At 40.2% G+C, this 20913-nt stretch overlaps 1 long non-coding RNA gene across 1 annotated transcript; it reads right to left on the bottom strand.

Annotated features, from left to right (window-relative positions):
• Window positions 1-939: 939 nt before the first annotated feature.
• On the bottom strand, window positions 940-3962 carry LOC116726309 (uncharacterized). Its single transcript, XR_004340579.1, has 2 exons — window positions 3768-3962; window positions 940-1747 (listed from the first exon to the last, which is right to left on the bottom strand). It is a non-coding gene; the product is annotated as an uncharacterized LOC116726309 (long non-coding RNA).
• Window positions 3963-20913: the final 16951 nt, after the last annotated feature.

The raw sequence follows: 20913 nt of genomic DNA, 5'->3' as shown, positions 1-20913 counted from the left end.
AATTTTTCATCAATATTAATGAAATATTTACTTAAAACAATCGGCTGTTTTCTGCAGAAAAGTTATTTGTAAGTTAGTTTTGTCTTATTTCTAGTGTAATAAGATATCTGAACTAGAAATTAGATGAAACAATACTTAATAAGACTTTGTGTTTTTGCAGTGTAGTTAGCTTAGCTCTTAAATGAACAGCCTGTTCGCTCCAAAGTGGGGTTCTGTGGAGTAGTTGTGTTGAGTCAATATCTTACCTGGTAACTAAACCTCCAATCAACCTTTTCTTTGCAGGTAAAGGGTTACTATTGTCAGGTTTATGTGCAAATTTAAACATCTTTGTTTAAGTTTGTTTAATTCTGCAGCATTTCACATAATAAAAAAATAATCTTCTCAGTGTTGGATCAGTGATGGACACGTTCAGTCACTGGGAGTTTCTCCAGGATTAGTCGTCGCTCAGACAGGAAGCGCCCATATAAGGAAGCTGCTGTAACCTGGACGTCAACTGAACGACACGTATTCAGGAAAGTCTAATAGAAAAACAACTCTGCATATTAATCTCCTCTATTGTCTGCAGAATGCTTGAACTTTTAGCACAAATAAGGAAATGAGATCAACTGCTTTCTAAAAAATGTCCTGGTTTTTACAAACACTTTGCAGGATGTTGAGATAGAGTAAGAGGGAGGAGTTTTTAAGAAATCATAATCTGACAAATATTTTTTTATGTTTTAAAAGGAGAAAGTTTCTCGTTTTTGATGCGATGTTGAACTTTTCTACTGCTGAAACTCTTCTGCAGAAAAGACTGACATCTCTGTAATTCATCATTTAAGTTTGTGATTTTGTGGAAAATGAAAGAAAAACATTACAAATATGTCAAAACTGTCAATATTTCACTAATGTCAAAATTTTTGCAATTGCAGTTTTTCCATTAAATAAGAAACATAATTAAAATCACATCTGAATAAGTTTATTAACATGATAAGCCTTAACAAACATGCAGTGACATCATCCTTCAACTACTTCCTGTTGACTTCTTCTTCATGGTTTCCACCAGTAGTAACATCCGGTTGTTGATCATGTGACTTGTGATGCAGATAAAGTGTTTCCATTGCAGCTTTGCAAAATAACTTATCCTGTGTTTTTTATTGTTTCTATTTTCCCCAGACTGTTGTTAATGCAATAGGAGGAAAACTCTAAGTAAAGTTTGAAAACAAACAAAATTAAATTGGGAAATAAATCCACTTTGATACGACCATGAAAGCCACCTCATCATAAAACATAAAAAACAAGTTTTTTTCAAAGTTGCCGTGTTTCCATTTATTTTCAAAATGTCAAATTGCTCAATCTTATGGTCAATGGAAGTGCAGGAGGCCGGAGCATCAATCTCTTCATTTTCCTCAGTTTCTCGCAGGTGAAAACATTTTGCAGCTTCTCTTCCTCCAACGTTTAAAGGAAAGTAAAACGACTCCAGGAAGCTGAAAGTCTGCCTGTAAGCAAACTGTGTTCCTGTAAACACTCCGACTCGTTTATGTTACATAACCAGGAATGGTTACTTATCAGAGCTTCATGAATGAGGACACACTCTCTCATGGGGCGCCTTGTGTGTGTGACAAAGGAACCAGCGCCTTCTTCCTCTTCACTTTCCCTAAACTGGACAAAAAGCTGCTGTGGTGTCGCCTGTCCGCCTGCCAGACACCGGCCGCGCCTCCAGCCTTCCAGGCAGGAGGAGGCCTCAGCTGACCTGCTTCCAGAAAACCTGCTGGAAAACACACACCTACATTACAGCAAGCAGAAAACACACACCCTTCTGCTTCCTGCAGCACAGCTTTATCTGATGCAAGTGCAAAATGTGAAAACTATCAGGTGAAGAAAAGCACAAAAACAAAGCAAAGATGCACAAAATGCAACTTGTGCATGAGCCAGATATCTAATTAATGATGCAACGAAGTGAGTTTGGTTGTTTCTCTCACAGGATCCATAAATATGTCCTGCTCTGTAAACGAATGCTGCTGCACTGAATCAGAAGTTAAAGAGCCACAGAACTCAGATTCACATAAAACATTTAAACCAGGGGTGTCCAAAGTGTGGCCCGGGAGCCATTTGTGGCCCAGAAAATGACATTATCTGGCCCCTGGCCATTAGGGACATAAGGCCATAGGGACATTTTAATGTCCATAAGGACATTAAAAAATAGAAAACAGTAAATTACCAAACACATTTGGAGATTGTCAGTTTCTCTTAATGAGGCAACAGTCAGAAGGCCTTTTGTTTTGGATCTTTATTGATACACTGCAAAAACACAAAATCCTAACAAGTATGCTTGATTACTTTCTAGTTTCAAGTATCTTATAGAATAGAATAGAATAGAATAGAATAGAATAGAATAGAATAGAATTACTTTATTCATCCCAGCAGGGAAATTACTTCGCAGTTACAGCATAGAGACAAGACTCTTGACACTTTTGGATACTCTGCCTATAGAAGGCAGGACGGATGGTGATTACATTGACCTTTGACCCCATATCTGAATGTGTGGACATTCAAAATGACTCAACTCCCATTTTTTCCACATCTTGAATCTTAAATGCTTTGATTTCCTGCCCTCTGATTGGCTGATCCCCCGCTGTTTCTACCAGGCCAGAGAGCAGGTGTGCCTAATAAAGTGGCCGGGTGTGTAAACGTTTCTGAAGGTTTCTCCTGTGTTTGGACTCAGTGACTGACGGAGCAGCTGCTGACCCTCTGAGGTGACCGTCAGCCAATGCCGCCTGCCTCTGTTTCCATGCCGATGACGCGCAGTCGCCTGAGGTCAGTCTGCGGGTCGTCGTGAACCGCCGTCACCACCTGACCCCCGGCTGACGGCAGCGCCCTCCGCCCTGGCTCTGGCTGTTTCCTTACAGTCTGCTCTGACTCAACGCTCCAGAGACTTGAGCTGCTCTGGTTTTCCGTGGAATCCCCTCCCGTCCCTCCGGACCCGTCAACAGAATCGTAGCTGCGGCCAGATCTGGACTTTTAGCTCACGCTGCACTGACTGGATCAGAAAACTCACATTTACAGTCAGATATTTACTGTATCTGGGCCTTTAAGCTGATTTAAGGTTCAGTGCATTACTGTAAAAATGTGGATAAAACACTGAAAAAACACAAATTCTTAATAAGCAGTTTTGGTCTAATTATAATTCCTCTGCCTCATTATTTCACCTAAAACATGGAAAAATGTTTTATTATCAGTGAAATAATCTGCCAGTAGAACTAGAGTTTTTCATTAATATGAATGTAAGTTAGTTTTTCTTATTTAAAGTTTACTAAGATATTTACAGTAAAAACTAAACCAAAATACTTGGTAAGATTTTGTGTTTTTGCAGTGAACAAACCTGGAAATTACATTTTGTTTATGTTTCAGATTCTGGTCTCCTTTCCTGCTGATGACACAGTTATTATATATAACTGTGTTATTATATATAACTGTGTTATTATACATACCTGTATATAATAACACAGTTAGTAAGAAAACAAGACATTTTTCAAACAAGACATTATGAGTGAAATAAGTACTAAGAGATTATTTATTTAAAACAAGCTCATAAATCTTGCCGAAAAGTTATTTATAAGTTAGTTTTGTCTAATGTTAAGTGTATTAATGTATTGGAACTAAAAACCAAACAAAATGTACTGAAGATTTAGTATTTTTTCATTGTTGCTGCTTAAACCATAACCATATAATATTTACCCAGAAGTTTAAAATGTTGTTTTCTTCCATGTGATGCAAAACTTCACAAATACCTGCATGATGCTGGGTTTTCACTTTCTCCTTTCCCTGGAGTTTTTGCAGAATGAAGTCATGTTTTAAAATATAGTCTGACATCAGCTGAGAAGAGTGAAGCAACACACACACACACACACACACACACCCACACACACACACACACACACACACACACACACACACACAGGCAGCTGGGTCAGATGATGTGTTTACTGGAAGAGATCATGGGTCTGATTGAAACGCAGACGGTTCTGATCTCATGTGATCAGTGACTCAGCAGCTGGAGGTGACATCACCATCCTCCTTCACACCGCCGCTCTGATTGGTCGAGTCAAACTGAGCCGGGCTCAGCCAGCCAATCGGAGCGGGTGGAGTGAGAGGGCGGGGCCAGCGAGGCAGAGAGGGAAAAGGCTGACGTGACGTCACCGTCGGCGGGTTGTGTGTGAGAAAACAACGCAGTCAGGTTACTGAGGCTTGTTTCCTGCAGCAGGACTTTCTGCTGTCAGGCTGAGCTGAGCTGCTTTACTGTAAACTCCTGTCTCATTAAAATGTGAAATGTTGGGGGAAAGCTGGACAATTTATCTTTATTTAATCCCCTGTGTTGCAGGAAGGATTCTAAAACATTTATATCTGCTTTGAAACTTATTGAAAAGAATATTGATGATCCAATTCAGGTTGAATCTGACAGACTCAAAACTGCAGCGTCTGTTTCACTTTCAGCTGCTGTGAGAACCAAACGTTTTGAAAAACCTGTTCCCCTCCTCACCTATGGGGGCGCTGCACCAAGAGCCACTGAAAGAAACAACATGAAAAAATGTGAGGGCAACTTCATTCTTCACAAAATGTAAACAAACATGGAGTCGCTTCAGACTTTAGTGATTATTTGTCTTCTGTAAAAAGAAATTCTCCTGCTAGTGCTAGCCTAGCACGTTTATTTTAGTTGTTTTTACCCAGAATGCCCTGCGCTGTACTCCACTTCATGCTTTTGGATCGGTCTCTGGTCCGCTTGGCGTTCTCATACTGATTCGAATCAAAGCACAGTTCATTTCAACCAAATAGAGACCGGGTTTTGTAGATGGACCAGAGTTCAGTTTCTTGGTCCGGTTGTGCGTTCACACCTCCCCAAACAAACCAGACCTTCTAGTCAGACGGACTGGAGTTGGATTAAAGCAACTAAACAGGGCTGGTGTGAACTCACCCTTTAGCAGTCTTTTTAAAAGTGACCTGGCTGCAGAGAAGATAAAAAAAGCAAAAGTATTATGAATCATACATTTTTAATCATATTTTTTTAAATCAGAAAATTCAGTCAGTTTTTCAATCATCATCATAAGATTTATAACTTATCCAAATGTTAATGCTCATCTTTGTGATTGACTGCCGGTTAAATTCATCAAGCTACTTTTCTCCTCAAGCTAGCAGAGCAAGTGCAAAGTGACCATGTTTTGTCAAGAACAAATGAACCGTCCAGCAGCACAAATGAAACCAGAAGGTACCATGCCAAACAAATGAAATTATTATTGAACAGTGAATCAGAGGGACAAAAACATTTATTTTGTAACATTGTCTGTGGTTCTGCACAGGGGCTCCTCATCCAGAAGCCGGTGCTGCTTGGGGGCCGTCACATGGAAAGGTTTGGGAACCTCTGCTCTAAACTTTACTGCCATAAGTATTCCTCATGTCTCAGAACTTTGTAACCGACAGCCATCTTGGCAGGCAGTTGCTATGACAACAATAAACAAGCCACATTCTCTCGACTTGTTCCTGTCTAACTTATAAACAATAAAAGTGCATTAAAGCTATCTGAGTACTCTACCCACCTAAATGTAATACTGAGGTACATATCAGTGATATACAGTANNCTTACTGAAGAACTAGCAAAATTAGCTTAGCTAACAGTTTTTAGCTGCAAGCTAAAAGACATGTAGCCTCCGTTTATGTTACTACATGTACTTATGTGCTGGTCACCAGAACTTTGTTCACACGAAGAGTTCGTATGTCTTTTAGAAATCTGTTTAAACACTGATTGTCTGATCCATGGAGTTCAGGCCGGGAAGCTCCTCCATGTTGTTCGCACTCTTCAAGTTCACTAAGTGGTTAGATTCAAATTCAAAAATACTTTATTGATCTCAAAGGGAAATAACTGTATCGTAGTCTGAGATCAGAGGCAGCTTGTCCACATCGTCTGACATGTTTACATTCTCCGTCTCATCCGGGTCGATCCCGACATTTTGTTCATGTATCTTTCTCTTGCACGTTGATCAAGAGTGTCCACTTATTTTCTTTCTGTCTGTCAACATGGGCTCACTATGCATTGCGCATGTGTTTGCCTACCAAGATGGTAGAATCGCTTCCAGTCCAGACTTGTGGGATCGATGCGTTTTACAGCTAACTGAGCGTTTTTAACTCTTCCTGCTGGGGTGCAGTTTCCTCTCCTCTGTGAGGTAAAACCTGTTAATGCTCCTAACTGCAGGTTATTTGCTGAAATGAATTTTGTGCTGTGAACGCAGTCAGCTGTGGGCACACTCCCACAATCAGTTCCCAGGCCTCTCTCTCTCTCCAGCCTTTCCCACTGTCTCTGTCAGTGTCTCTCGCCCTCCTCTCCCTTCTTTCTCACACTCGTCCCCCTCTACCTCCTCTCTGTCCGGTCATGTGACACCGGGCACCCGGCCGGCTCTCAGGCACAAACACGTACACACATACAGCGGTGTTGGGTTTCTGCAGCAGTGGAGTGTTTGTTGTGTGAAGATCTCAGCGACACTTTACTGCTGGGAAACTGGAAGCAGCTCGACGTGACGGAGGATTATTTGTAGTTCTTTGCTGCAGTAAATCAGCCTAATCACACAGGAATCCTGCAGACACAGGGGTTAGACTCCGCTGGCAGACAAGTCCAGATATTCGGTTATAGTATTACAATTTTCACTGGCAAAAAAAAAAGCAATTGCAAATGGTTGTGTTAGCTTGTTTTCTGATGATTCAGTTTAAAAAAGAACGAGAATGTCTCGTCGGGGAGGGCAGACGGAGAAATGCTCTCTGGAAATAAAAAATTACGGAATAGGATGGATGAATGGATGAATGGATGAATGAATGGATGAATGGAGTGACTGTGACTGTTTTTGCTAATACAGCCGTGACTTCCACTTCTTCAAGTCGCGCTAATATGGAAATAACTCACCTGGTTGTTTCCTCTGACACCGGAGCAGAGTTAAAAACAAACAGGTCTAGATGCTAACCAGTTGTTTTTGTACATGCTAAGCTGCATTCTGCTGCTAATGATCAGCTTCATATCTTCTCCATAATGAAATATTTGATTTCATCTTATTAACCTGACTTAGTTTGATTCATCTTCTAACCTAGTAAAGTTTCTTATGATTGGTGGTTTCAATCCATCGCTGTCATCAAAGGGTTCATGATAAAGTTTAGTTTGTATCTTATCACCACTTTTACACTAAATAAAATCAATGTTAGTCAACCAACTGAAGATTTACAGTAGTTCACACCCATTGTTTGTTTTCACGTCCGTCATGGCCGAGCGTTGCTCCACGTGCAAAAGGTCGATGCAGAAGATTCTAGTTTGTTTGGTTGTGTGATTTCTTTATGGAGTACAAACAGATTATTTTACTGTAATCTGTACAGTGGCTCCAGAGGAAAGAGCTGCATGGTTTATCAGAAACAAATATAAAAAGTTGACATAATTTCTGCTGGAAGTTTTTCCCACAGAAAACAAAAGCAGCAGGTTGATGGTGATTTGAAGGATTTTGCTCCTTTTGAGGGATTTAAATGTTGCTTTTCGAGCTTTAGGTGAGGAAAGAGAATAAAAACACAGTAATGAGTACAGATTACATACAGACTGTAGCTGCTCTCACTGGGGCTTTGCTTATGATACATTATGTTTGCAGACATAATGACAGAAGAACAGTTCCCTGTGTTTTTGTTGGGATCAGAGTGTTCTGGATAAGGTGTCGGTTTTCCTTCGGGACTGGAGCTTCAGGAGGCGAAACCTGTGGACCGGGTCCAGGATCAGGACAAACCAGTTGGACAGAGAGGACGAAGACGTCTGCTTCCATCTGCAGACGTGGTGGGATGTTAAAACTGGGATCTGTTTTAACTTGTGGCTGGGAAAAGGTTTCTCTGGGCTACAGAAAAGCATTGTGCATTAAGGGTGGGGCTCCTAATTTGAAGATATCTTCTGGGTTTGTCTAGTTTCTGCAACCTTTTCCCACAGTGGTTTGCAGGGAGTGCTGGATGAGCTCAGCTAATGGGAACGCAGATCAGTTAGAGAATCTGCCCAGTATGAGACCAGCAGGATACTGGGAAATAAAAACTGCAGGAACCTGAAGGATCCTGGTGAAAAAAAAACTCCAGAAGAGTGTTCATCACACCACAGTTCACCACAGAGTGACCCCAAACTTCACTCCAGCAAACACACACTGGGAGCACTGGGAGCACTGGGAGTGATGGGAAGTTCACATGAATCCAAGAGGAAAGAGCGACTCAGCACCCTGGGAAGGAGCCAGTTAATAACAGAGTTCACAGATCCTGCAAACATATTTTGGGTTTCCTCTCCTTCTGTTTGGGAGAGAACGCTCACAATTAATCATCTGAAACAATTAAACCAGGTCCTGCAATGGTTTGAGTGGAAAGTTTCAAAAAAATCACCAGTTTGTTCTCTAATGCTGATCAATTAAACATGCTCTGCAGCCAAAACATTGAAAATATGTCAATACTAGACAGAAAAACTAAAGTCTGGAAGGAAATAAAGGAGAAGTTGATGGTAAATCAACAAAACGGACATTTGAACAGCAGCGGTCAGAAATGTTCTCATTATGGAGCTGAGGAAGACGAGTGTGTCACAAAGAGACGAAGAACCGGACCCAGCTGCTGATGAAACAGTTTACTAATAAAATAAGAAAAACCAAAAACTCCAGGAGAAACTGAGCTGCAGCTGGATCTGAAGGAGACGGACTGACAGACGGGTTCTGGTCCAGTTCACATGGAGACGCTGCAGTAGGTCTGCCAGGCCCATTGGTGGCGCTGTAACTTTATCACAGAACGATGCAAAAACGTTTTGCTGCTAATTTTCTTTTTATTGTTTGCTAACATCTAATTGTATGGATAAAATACAGCAGCTATTCAATCAAAGGTAACTAATTACATTTACTAGAGTAAGTTTTTAGGAGAATGTAATTTCATGAATAGTTTTTCTGAACCATACTTTTTATTTTTACTTGAGGAATGTAATGTTGAATTATTGCTGCTCTTAGGAACTCAGGATTAAAGATGGAGGAAAATGTTTTGACCCAAAAGTCTCACTTAGCTTAGTGCTAAAGTGAGACTTCCTGTTATTTTCTGTCTGCTGAGCCTTTTGTGCCGTTTGGAGGTCAAGACTGGAAACATTAAATACTTTGACCTGGTTTTACATATTTGGCCTACTGTAACTGCTCATTTTATATGTTTTATGTAGAAAAAATGATTTGGAAATGTGATTCTTCTGCTTAAATTTGTCATTTTATAATTATATCTATGATTTTCTTTAGTGTTTAAAATATCAGAATTTGCACAAAACTTTATATTTTTATCTGTAGATGGCAGATAAAAATATAAAGATTTTTATCTGCCATTAGATTATTTATTTCTAAATAATTTTTATTCTACAATTTTAGGATACTCTGCCCTCTTCTGTTTTTAGTTATAATCAAAGTTTATTAATAAAGTATATTCACAACAACCTCAGCTGATCAGACCGATATTTAAAAGAATAAGAAATAAAAATAGTTTTATTAAAAAATATCTAATAAACTTGTCAGTAAAATACCAATAAAATAATTATAAAAATTATTTTTCCCTCAAATCGATATTTGTATGAATGTTTTTGTGAAAGAGAAAGTGGTAGCCATGGTAACGCAGGTACGCTACGTTGCCCCGGTGTTTCCGCCTCCTTGTTGACCATATAAGGAGTTCCACTGAGCGGCCCGAGCTGCGGGCTCCTTATAATCACTTAACAGCTCCTGTGGCGTTAAGGAGAAGGAAACTGTGAAAATGAGGTGAATGGAGGTCTGAAGAGGAGCGGGAAATGTCAAGGAGGTGAGTGGGATGGTAACACACACACACACACACACACACACACACACACACACACACCCCACACACACACACACCCCACACATACACACACACGCCAAGTTAAAATCAAAATGAAGAGCAGAGCTGCTGGAGGCTGGAACTGCTCACCTACACAAAGCGCGGGAAGAGAGAACAATGATGGCTGGAGGTGATGATGAGGAGGAGAGGGAGGAAGAGGAGGAGGTGTTAAATTATTCCTGCTGCAAGTTTGATCTCCAGATGCAGCCGGTTGATCGTCTTACTGATCATTTTCTGGTCTTATTGATCATTTTCTGGTCTTACTGATCATTTTCTGGTCTTATTGATCATTTTCTGGTCTTATTGCTCATTTTCTGGTCTTATTGATCATTTTCTGGTCTTATTGATCATTTTCTGGTCTTATTGATCATTTTCTGGTCTTACTGATCATTTTCTGGTCTTATTGATCATTTTCTGGTCTTATTGATCATTTTCTGGTCTTATTGATCATTTTCTGGTCTTACTGATCATTTTCTGGTCTTATTGATCATTTTCTGGTCTTACTGATCATTTTCTGGTCTTATTGATCATTTTCTGGTCTTATTGATCATTTTCTGGTCTTACTGATCATTTTCTGGTCTTACTGATCATTTTCTGGTCTTATTGATCATTTTCTGGTCTTACTGATCATTTTCTGGTCTTACTGATCATTTTCTGGTCTTACTGATCATTTTCTGGTCTTATTGATGATTTTCTGGTCTTATTGATCATTTTCTGGTCTTACTGATCATTTTCTGGTCTTATTGATCATTTTCTGGTCTTATTGATCATTTTCTGGTCTTACTGATCATTTTCTCGTTTTAATGGAAACTGACACCAACTTCCATCAGTGAATGAGAAACTTCTGAAGTGATTCGTCTTTTAAAGGAACCGCCTGCTGAGCGTTTCTGAAATCTAACAGCAACAAAATGTTTTCCTTCTCAATCAGTTTGATTCACTTTGTTTGAAGGTGTTTGCATCATAAACACGAGTTTTCATAAATGTTTATCACTGTTGCATGAAGTCAGTCAGTAAATTATGACACTTTTAATGCAAAGTTAACATTATTAACAGACTTTTAATGCAACTTTGCATTAACATATAATTTACCAACGGCGTTTTTACAAAGCTAAATGTTCTCACTAATAATGAACCTGAACAGACTCAATGAAACGACGCTTCATTCATTTGTTCCCGGATGTTTCCTGATCGTCATAAACGATTATAATCATAATAATTATAACTCAGACAAAATCTGGTTTTCCAACAACATAAACTGAAAAAACACAAAATGTCAACAAGTATTTATGGTCTGGTTTTTAGTGCAAATGTCTCAGTACATCTAAAATAAGACAAAATTAACTTACAAATAACTTTTATGCAAGAAATAAGAGCTTGTTTAAGTCAATAATTCCTTATTATTGATGGAAGAGTTATTGTTATTAGTGAAATAATCTGCCAGTGGAGATAGTATTTTTCATCAGTTTTAAAGAATTACTTACTTAAAACAAGAACTTGTATCTGCCTGAAAAGTTACAGATAAGTTACTTTTTCTCAGTTCTTAAAACAAGCTGTAATATTTTCCTGAAAAGTTACGTATAAGTTCGTTTTTCTCATTTTAAGTTTACTAAGATATTTGAACTAATATCTAGACCAAAATACTTGGTAAGATTTTATGTTTTTGCAGTGAACAAGCCTGGAAATTAAATTCATCCTGTTTATTTTTTAGAATTTGGCGTCTTTTTATGCTGATGATGAAGTTATTGCACATTTATTTATATTTTTCCCATGGTGAAGATCTGGTAGTTCCTCACCAATATTATTGACCTAAAACAAGCTCTTATATCTGGTTCCACATGACTTGGTAAGATTCAGTGTTTTTACAGTGTAAGGGCCGACAGACATGAACTGATATTATTTTCCAGCTGACCTCTGACCTTGCTAAAACCAAACCAGTCATTCTGCTGTTGTGAATGGCATGCTGCTGTTTTTGTTCCAGAGTGAAGCTCAGGTCAGAGGTCATGTTGTCAGAACGTTCTCCTGCTCTGATTCGTCGATCCCTCTCAGTTCCTCCCTCAGTCTGATCTGATCGCTTATATGGGACCTTATATGTTCAAAGATGACCGCAAAGCGCAGCTCGCATGAACAGATATGACTGATCAGAGCGTGATCAGCGCAGCAGGGTGTGTGTGTGTGTGTGTGTGTCCGGCCGGCCCGATGGGCTCTGCAGCCAGAGGAAGCTTCGTTCAGGTAAACGCCGCCTGAACTGTTTGCTTCGCTCAAGTTTCTGCCTGTCAGCCTGATGCTGTTTCTGCAGAGCTGCTTATCTGTGGAGCTAAACTATAACAGCTCCCAGCTGACAGCTCCGAGAAACACACACACACACACACTTTACTCCCGCCTGCCTGGGGGTGTGTGTGTGCATGTGTGTGTGTGTGTGTTCTGCTGGTTAATGTGTTGCTGGGACTGTGAGCAGAAGGAGGAATCGTTTTCTACGAAAAGGCTGAAGGCTTAATGAGAACAAACAGAAAGTCAGGAGCAGCAGAGAGGCCCAGTCAGATGGTTACACACACACACACACACCCACCAACACACCCACACACACACACACACGCACACACACACACACACGCACACACACACACGCACACACACACACACACGCACACACACACACACACACACACACACCCACAAACACACCCACACACACACACACACGCACACACACCCACACACGCACACACACACACACACACACCCACACACACACACACACACACCTGTATTCTTAGCATTTCTGTTTTTAGAAAATCACATTCCGTTCTTTTAAAGGATCAACAAATTATTTTCTGCTCCATCAATAAATGTCGCATGACGACGTGACTTTCAGCTCATCAGACAAAACTCAGTTCAGTGAGTTTCAGTAAAGTTTCATTAAACTAACTTTCTACTTTTTATCAGAGCTGCTGTATGTAACTTTTATAAAAAATGTTTTTTACATATTTGTTGAAGATGGAGCTACGTCCATCCACAGGTTGCCATGGAGATTAAAGGATTTATCAAACATACATGAAAGAATCAAAGCAACAATCCAGGTTTGTTTTTAATGAGGGAATAAAGTTAAAACTGATGAAAGAAGCAGCAGCTGCACATTTTCTCATCCATCTTCCTCATATTTTCTGTGGACTTTCAATCTGACCATTTCAGAGGAATTCATTTATTTTATCTTGTGTTTTCTGCAGAGTTTGAATCCCAACCTGGAGTCTGATCGTCTCCCAGCATGCACTGCTTCTCTCCAACAGTCCAGAAATGTGACTGTTGGGTTGACTGGTGTCTTTAATGCATCCTCACATATGAATGTGCACAGCTGGTTGCTTTGACTTAGTTTTCCTGACAAACCTTTTCAGAAGTTTAAACTCTGCATGGCCTGATACAAGGACTGGAGCGAAATGAGAGAAAAAAGCAAAGTCCACAGAAAAACATCTAGAAAGTCTCAAAATGAGCCTCAAGACTTTTCAAAACTACCAACAGAACTTGGATAGATTGAGGGAAACTAGAAAGAAAGAAACATTAATCCAGCAGATGAACATTTAGAGCATTCATTTTATTAAAAGGTTTTAATGGGAAGTTATTTGTCTTTAAATGCAGGCAGAAGTCAGTAAATAAATGAAATGAATCAGTCTTGGTAAAAGCTGGCATCCAGAGCTGGGGGGCGTCCCAGACGTCACTCTGCCCTCCCCGTCTGAGACCCGCCTGCCAACCGCAGCTGGAACTGAGAGCTGGCGAACGCAGCCCGAAGCGCCGCGTCTGCAGAGTGGGAGGAAAGAGTGAAGTTTCACTTTGTGACGCAGCTGCTTTCTCTCTGTCATGGAAGAAACGCTGCCTGTCCGCAGGGGTTCCCCAAGGCGCAGAGCGCAGACCCCTGCCCTATGAAAAGTCTGATTTTATCTGCTTTATCATATAATTTGACGCAGATCAATTTATGACGACTCTATGGAGACTTGAGGGGGGCAGAGGAGTAAACCTCAGATAATGCAAACAGATCCTCAAGACAAGCAAGAGACATTTTCTTTCTCTGGTTTTCAGTCGGTTCGTCTGGGTTCATCGTGTTTATACTTTACTAACATTTTCTAAGTTCACCAAACGGCACATGCAGACATGGAGAAAGAAAACAGTGAGGTTCATTTACTACTAGATTTCACTCATCATCATTTCTTCATCTCCTTAAAAGCAGAACTGAGCTGATTGTTGCAACGGCAATCAGCAGTTTCCTCACATGAGCAACTATTGCCAAGCATCAGTGGAAAATGTTTAACAATCTAATGTCCAGTTAGTCTTCAACATGTTTGAATTTTAATAAAGTTGGAAAGTGTTGGATTAGTGCATTAATCAGATTAAAAGCTTAAATGTGTAAAACATTTTTTGCAGTTGAAACAAAATGTTGTAAAAATAAACAGACACATTTTGAATAAAAGTCAGACTGAACTTGTTTTTGGTCGGTTACGATCAATAAAATTATTTATATTTGCTAAATGCCAGAAGATTTTGTGTATTGTGTTTAATTTGTTTGGATTGTTTCAGTTTAATAAATATTTATTACTCCTATAAATATTGGCTCAATGATTTATTGATCATTTTATGTTTTTAAATGCCAAACAAAGTTATCAAAATTGGCGGATGTTTTTGTCGATGTTTGGTTCTCTGTGGTGTTGGAGAAAAACATTTAAAAAGATAAAATTTTCTTACATCTTAGTTTGTGGACATTTATAGAATATTATCACAACACATATTAAAATAATATATTATTGATTTGAATCAGTTTTTTTAGCTAACTTGTTTTTATCTCATAAGTTGTGCAGAAAAAGTTTGAAAACTTTGTTTGAAAAGTTTCTGAATTCAGCGTTTGCAGAAATGTCTGAATCCTGGAGCCGGAAAGCAGAGCTGGACTTTCAGCCAAAAACATGGCTGACTTGTTTTTGCATATCTTTTTCTTTACTCCAAATCTAAAGCAATAAAATGCAAATCAGTTTGTCTGAAATTCCTCCAGTGATATGAGGAGCTGATAAAAGTCGTGCATGTAGCAGCTGCTGCTGCTGCTGCTGCTGCAGCACCAGCAGCATCATGAAGCTGCAGCATCATGAAGTTGCTGCATCATGAAGCTGCAGCATCATGAAGCTGCAGCATCATGAAGTTGCTGCATCATGAAGCTGCAGCATCATGAAGCTGCAGCATCATGAAGTTGCTGCATCATGAAGCTGCAGCATCATGAAGCTGCAGCATCATGAAGTTGCTGCATCATGAAGCTGCAGCATCATGAAGCTGCAGCATCATGAAGCTGCAGCATCATGAAGCTGCAGCATCATGAAGTGGACCCAGTGTTTTATTTTTATGAGTGCAAACAGAAAGCATGATTAGAGGGCCGTAAATCACTGGAAGATCTGGGAAGTTCCTGTCCGGGTCAAGGCCCAAACATTTCTTCACGTTCAGCTAAACGTTTGCATTCAGAGCAGCGTGATAATAATCTGCAGTTGTGGAACAAAACGCTCTGAGGATGATGACAGACAGACAAGCTTCTGATTGCTCAGAGTTTTCAAATTTGTGTTTCAGCTTCTTTAAAGTCGAACTTTTCCACACAAACGAAACGAGAAGTTCTCAGCTGACAGCAGGAACAGAGACTTCATGTGAAAACAGACAGACAGACAAACAGACAGACAGAAGAGGAGGAAGAGGAGGGGGAGACGCATCGATGTCCGTCCTGCAGGGGGCGACACCATCAGCAAGACAAAATGTGACCATATAAGGACAGAGACGCAGGAAGCAGGATTCTCTGCGGAGTCATGTGACTTCCAGTTAGAGAGATGCTCTCGGAAAACCGACACACACACACACACACACACACACGCACACACACACACACACACACACACACACCCACACACACACACACACACTTGCACTGTGTCCTAGATAGCATTTCTTCTTTCTGTGTAATCCAGTTTATCTGCTGTTTCAGGCTTTGGTTCTGTAAATATTTGTTCTTTTTGGTATAAACTAGTTGTGTTTTGTCGGCTGAAGCAGCCTGGACTCATTCAGCTGAACTTCCAGCAGGTGGATTTTACTGCATTATCAGTTTAGGCCAACAGCAGGAGGCTGGATTAACATAAACTAACACATCATCTGTTTGGTTTTAAGCAATTTGATTCAAATGGATCTAGAAAGACGATGATACCAAATAAAATGAAACATTGAGCCTCAGTGGGGAAGTCCAGGTGCTGCAGCATCAAGGTGAATAAATAAACAGATAAAATATGAAAGACAGTAAAACAGTAAAAACAAATTTACAACATAAGGAAAATTACACGGTGCAGTTAAAAATATCATGCTTAGGTTAAAACAAAAGTGCAACTGGATGCAATAAAGTTTTATTAGTTCAAAATTATCAGCTGCACAATATCATATTGTTGGAGATTTTTCTTTTGACAAGGAAATGAGCAAAACTTTATTTTTATTTTGATCTACAAGAATTTATACATTCATTTCCTACAGATATCTAATCACTTTATTCTTTCAATTAATGCACTGCCTGGCCAAAAAAAAGTCGCCACCTGGATTTAACTAAGCAAATAGGTACAAGCCTCCTATTGGATAAGTACTGCATAGGCCATTATCTTTCAGCTGGCAACAAGTTATTTAACCCCAGCTGATGAAATGAGTAACTCCTCATTTCTTAAACAACCATGGCAAAAGACACATCCTGTGGTCGTGGAAAAGACGTTAGTCTGTTTAAGAAGGGTCAAATCATTGGCATGCATCAAGCAGAGAAAACATCTAAGGAGATTGCAGAAACTACTAGAATTGGGTTAAGAACTGTCCAACGCATCATTAAAAACTGGAAGGATGGTGGGGAACCATCGTCTTCCAGGAAGAAATGTGGTCGGAAAAAAATCCTGAATGATCGTGATCGGCGATTACTTAAACGTTTGGTCAAATCAAATCGAAGAAAAACAACAGCAGAACTCAGGAGTATGTTTAATTGTGAACGCAAAAGCATTTCCACACGCACAATGCGAAGGGAACTCAAGGGGTTGGGATTGAACAGCTGTGTAGCCGTAAGAAAACCTCTACTCAGTAAGGCTAACCAGAAAAAAAGGCTTCAGTTTGCTAGGGAGCATAAAGATTGGACTCTGGAGGAATGGAAGAGGGTCATGTGGTCTGATGAGTCCAGATTTACCCTGTTCCAGAGTGATGGGCGCATCAGGGTAAGAAGAGAGGCAGGTGAAGTGATGCACCCATCATGCCTAGTGCCTACTGTACAAGCCTGTGGGGGCAGTGCTATGATCTGGGGTTGCTGCAGTTGGTCAGGTCTAGGTTCAGCAACATTGTGTGCCCAAAGAATGAGGTCAGCTGACTACCTGAATATACTGAATGACCAGGTTATTCCATCAATGGATTTTGCTTCCCAAATGGAACGGGCATATTCCAAGATGACAATGCCAGGATTCATCGGGCTCACATTGTGAAAGAGTGGTTCAGGGAGCATGAGACATCTTTTTCACACATGGATTGGCCACCACAGAGTCCAGACCTTAACCCCATTGAGAATCTTTGGGATGTGCTGGAGAAGGCTTTGCGCAGTGGTCAGACTCTCCTATCATCAATACAAGATGTTGGTGAAAGATTAATGCAACACTGGATGGAAATAAATCTTGTGATACTGCAGAAGCTTATTGAAACAATGCCACAGCGAATGCGGGCTGTAATCAAAGCTAAAGGCGGTCCAACAAAATATTAGAGAGTGTGACCATTTTTTGGTGGCGACTTTTTTTTTGGCCAGGCAGTGTATATTGAACACTAAGACATTAAACAAATCACAGTAAAATTGGTTTAATTCTTTATATTTCCAAATTTTAACTGAACCTCTGGACCCTGCTGCACCGACCCGGTTCATTCTCTGTGAAACTGTCATGAAATGGAGGTTTTGACCCAGAGTGTAGAGATAATGTTGGTTAAATGATGAAGGTCACAGAAATCCAGGCAGCACAGCTGAGCAATAAGCAAGGAGATCCGACTCTGGCAGCGACTGGACCGAACACGACTGGACCGATCACGACTGACTGGACCGAACATGACTGGACCGAAGACGAGACACAGACAGACAGGTAGCAGCGACATGTGGGATTAAATCCACAGGGAGACAATCAGGGGAAACCAGCTGGGAACAATCAGGGTTGGACACAACAGGAACTAAACACAGAGAAAACCAAATCCTCACAGAAATATTGCAACATGGTGAATATTTATTCTGAAAAGCCACATAAAGTAGAAAATGTCTTTATTCTAATTCCATATTTCAGGTCCTGGTTCTGGTTTAGCCTTGCAGAGATCAGCGTTGACGGTTTTTCTTTACTTCCAGGATGTTTGTTGTAATAAAACCCAAACTTCTTGTTGCAGCTGCATCTCTTCCCCATTTTAGTTCTGATCTGTTTGCAATGTTCTGTTGGTCTGTGCGATGGATCCTGAATGATGTCACAACTTGAATGTTTCCAGCATGTTTAAATTTCAGATTCAATATCTTCACATGCTGCTGTAAAGGTAAGCTGAGTGAGTCGGGTCGGTGATGTTCTGATCAACGCTGCAGGAAAACCCGGCCTTCGGTCTGACGATGCAGACGCGCCGCAGACGGCGCCTCCTCAGACGTCACCTTTATCCTCCGTTACTTCACTGCTGAGCTCCGACCGCAGCAGGAACTGAAACCGTCTCACAAACCGGATGCGTTTTCTTTTGCTTTGGTTGAGTTTCTTTCGGTAGACGTGAATTTTCTTCCAGCTAGCGCCATCCTCAGGTTAAATGAGTTATCTTAAGTCCATTCTGTGTTTATTCTTTGTTTTGAAAGAGATCCATGTTACACAGTATGCAGATGACACTCAGTGGTACGTTGATGTACAACTCTGTGCTCTACTGTGAAAACAAACTGCTTGATGCATTTATCTTTTTGTTTTCTAGGAGTTTCAATCTTTTATTTTCAGAACTGATGGCCAAACATTCAGCTTAAATCTGCTCCTGGAATTAATTTCCAGCCTTGTTCTTCATAGCATGTAAACTTCAGGCAGATAAAAACTATTTTATGGAGGAAACCCTGAAACACGAGAGCTGATTCTCGCCGTGCCGCTTCGGTTGTTGTGGTGAAGCTGCATGACTGTCGTTTTTCCTCCTTGGCTGCTTATGAAACAGAAACTATCACCCACAGTCAGAAATCCTCCTCCGCTTGCTGTCAGCTCCGTCCTGCGGCTTCTCCTCGCTGTCATGGTTCGCCATCCGTTGGCGTGGCGACCAAGTGCTCCTCCTGTCTGCACATTATAAAAGTTTTAAGTAACGACAACACGTTTTGTGTTTTTCTGCTGCAAGTTTCTGATGTTTAAACTTCTACTAAACTCTGAATTCAAAGCCTTGTGTGTGTGTGTGTGTGTGATTAGGATAAAACATGGTGGTTGCCAAGGCAACAGAGGAGGATACCGGCCAAAAGGACAAACGATAAAAGCAGAATATTCAGAGTGTGATTCATCAGTGATTTCATTGAGAGAGCAGCAGGATGGTGGTTAGTAATAGTAATAGTGTGAATAAAGCAAACATTTCTAACACCAATCCTCTTTTCAATCCATTAGAGGCTGTTTTAGTCAGAAAATCAGCAATAATACTGTCTTTTCATTCTCTCCCTGGAAACAGAACCTGGTAAATAACGCCGGGTCTTTACAGGATCTGAACGGTTTGACTGGATCAGTCAGAGACTCTGCTGTTTGTTATTAACATTGTTCCATAAATGACTCTGATCTGTGGCAAGAAACTAATCCGTTTAAAAACTGCCTGCATTCTGTCAGAAACGGGGATCAAACCTCCGGTCAGCAGCTTGCTGGTTTGGACGGATCGTGATGTTGAGGTGCAGCAAACTCAGAGACCTGAAGGTGTATGTAAATATCTGAGCCTTTTGTTTCATTTGGATTAGAAAAAAATCCAGAAAAGTTGAATGGTGAACAATTATTCCAGTTAAAATCAGAAGTGCACAAAGGAGCGTGATCACAGATCCTTCCTCCCAGGAAGGGTTTGGGTAGCAAATAAAAATATAAAAATCTTTCCCACCAATCATCTCCTTGGGTTTCAGAGTGATGTCAGCAGGCCCAGGGCGGCCATCTTGTTTGAGAAGCATGTTTTACAGCTTCTATTTATTTAAACTTTGAATTCAGATCAACTATATAACAAAATATAACAGCCAGGTTAAGATTTATTTCTTTTTCATTACTAAAATAAAGTTACATTATTACAACAGTTACAGAAATATGAGTAAAGTTTTAATAGGTGAATGAAGTTATGAAAACTCCAACACAAAATAACAAAAGCATTAATTATCCAAGCTTTTATTGTTAAAGCAGCTTTTTCTCATATTTTAAAATGTTCTTTAAGTAAACTTGTCTTTTTTCTGCTAATATTGTGATTATATTCCTGTAGTTTTGTCCTGATACTCCATCGTACAACTCATTGAGCCACTTTTTGAAAATATTTTCTGTCATTTCTAATTTCATTAAGAAAAGAAAGTGAGAGAAAAACTGAAGATTGGAAATTGGTTCTGGTCTGAAAAGGTTTATGTTTAGCGCAGCCTGAGTTTGTCCTGGTTTGTTGCTGAATATTTGCTCCGTTTTTCAGATCATCATCAGAGGCAGGTGTGAAGCGGTGAGAACCTCTCGCCTCTGGGAGCAGACACTGTGAGGTCAGAGGTCAGCTTTAACTACCGGGTTCACGACCTCGAGCCAAAAACCTCAGCTGGTCGCCAGCATGGAGGCCGGGAACCAAACCGAGTTCAAGGCCTGAAGCTGGAGTTTAATCCAGCAGCAGAAACTCAGGAACTCGTCCCAGACGGAAACTTTGCTTATATTCTGCTGATGTTGAAAAAACACATTCTCACAATTGCAGTGTCACTATTAAACAAAAAAACAATTAAAATCACGCATGAATAAGTTTCTTCACGCGATAAGTTATTTAAAAAACATGCTG

The sequence above is a fragment of the Xiphophorus hellerii genome, chromosome 9 (assembly GCF_003331165.1).
Source record: "Xiphophorus hellerii strain 12219 chromosome 9, Xiphophorus_hellerii-4.1, whole genome shotgun sequence".
Taxonomy (NCBI): Eukaryota; Metazoa; Chordata; class Actinopteri; order Cyprinodontiformes; family Poeciliidae; genus Xiphophorus; species Xiphophorus hellerii.
Note: the sequence above shows the minus strand (reverse complement) of the source record. Positions and strands in the feature narration are given on the sequence as shown.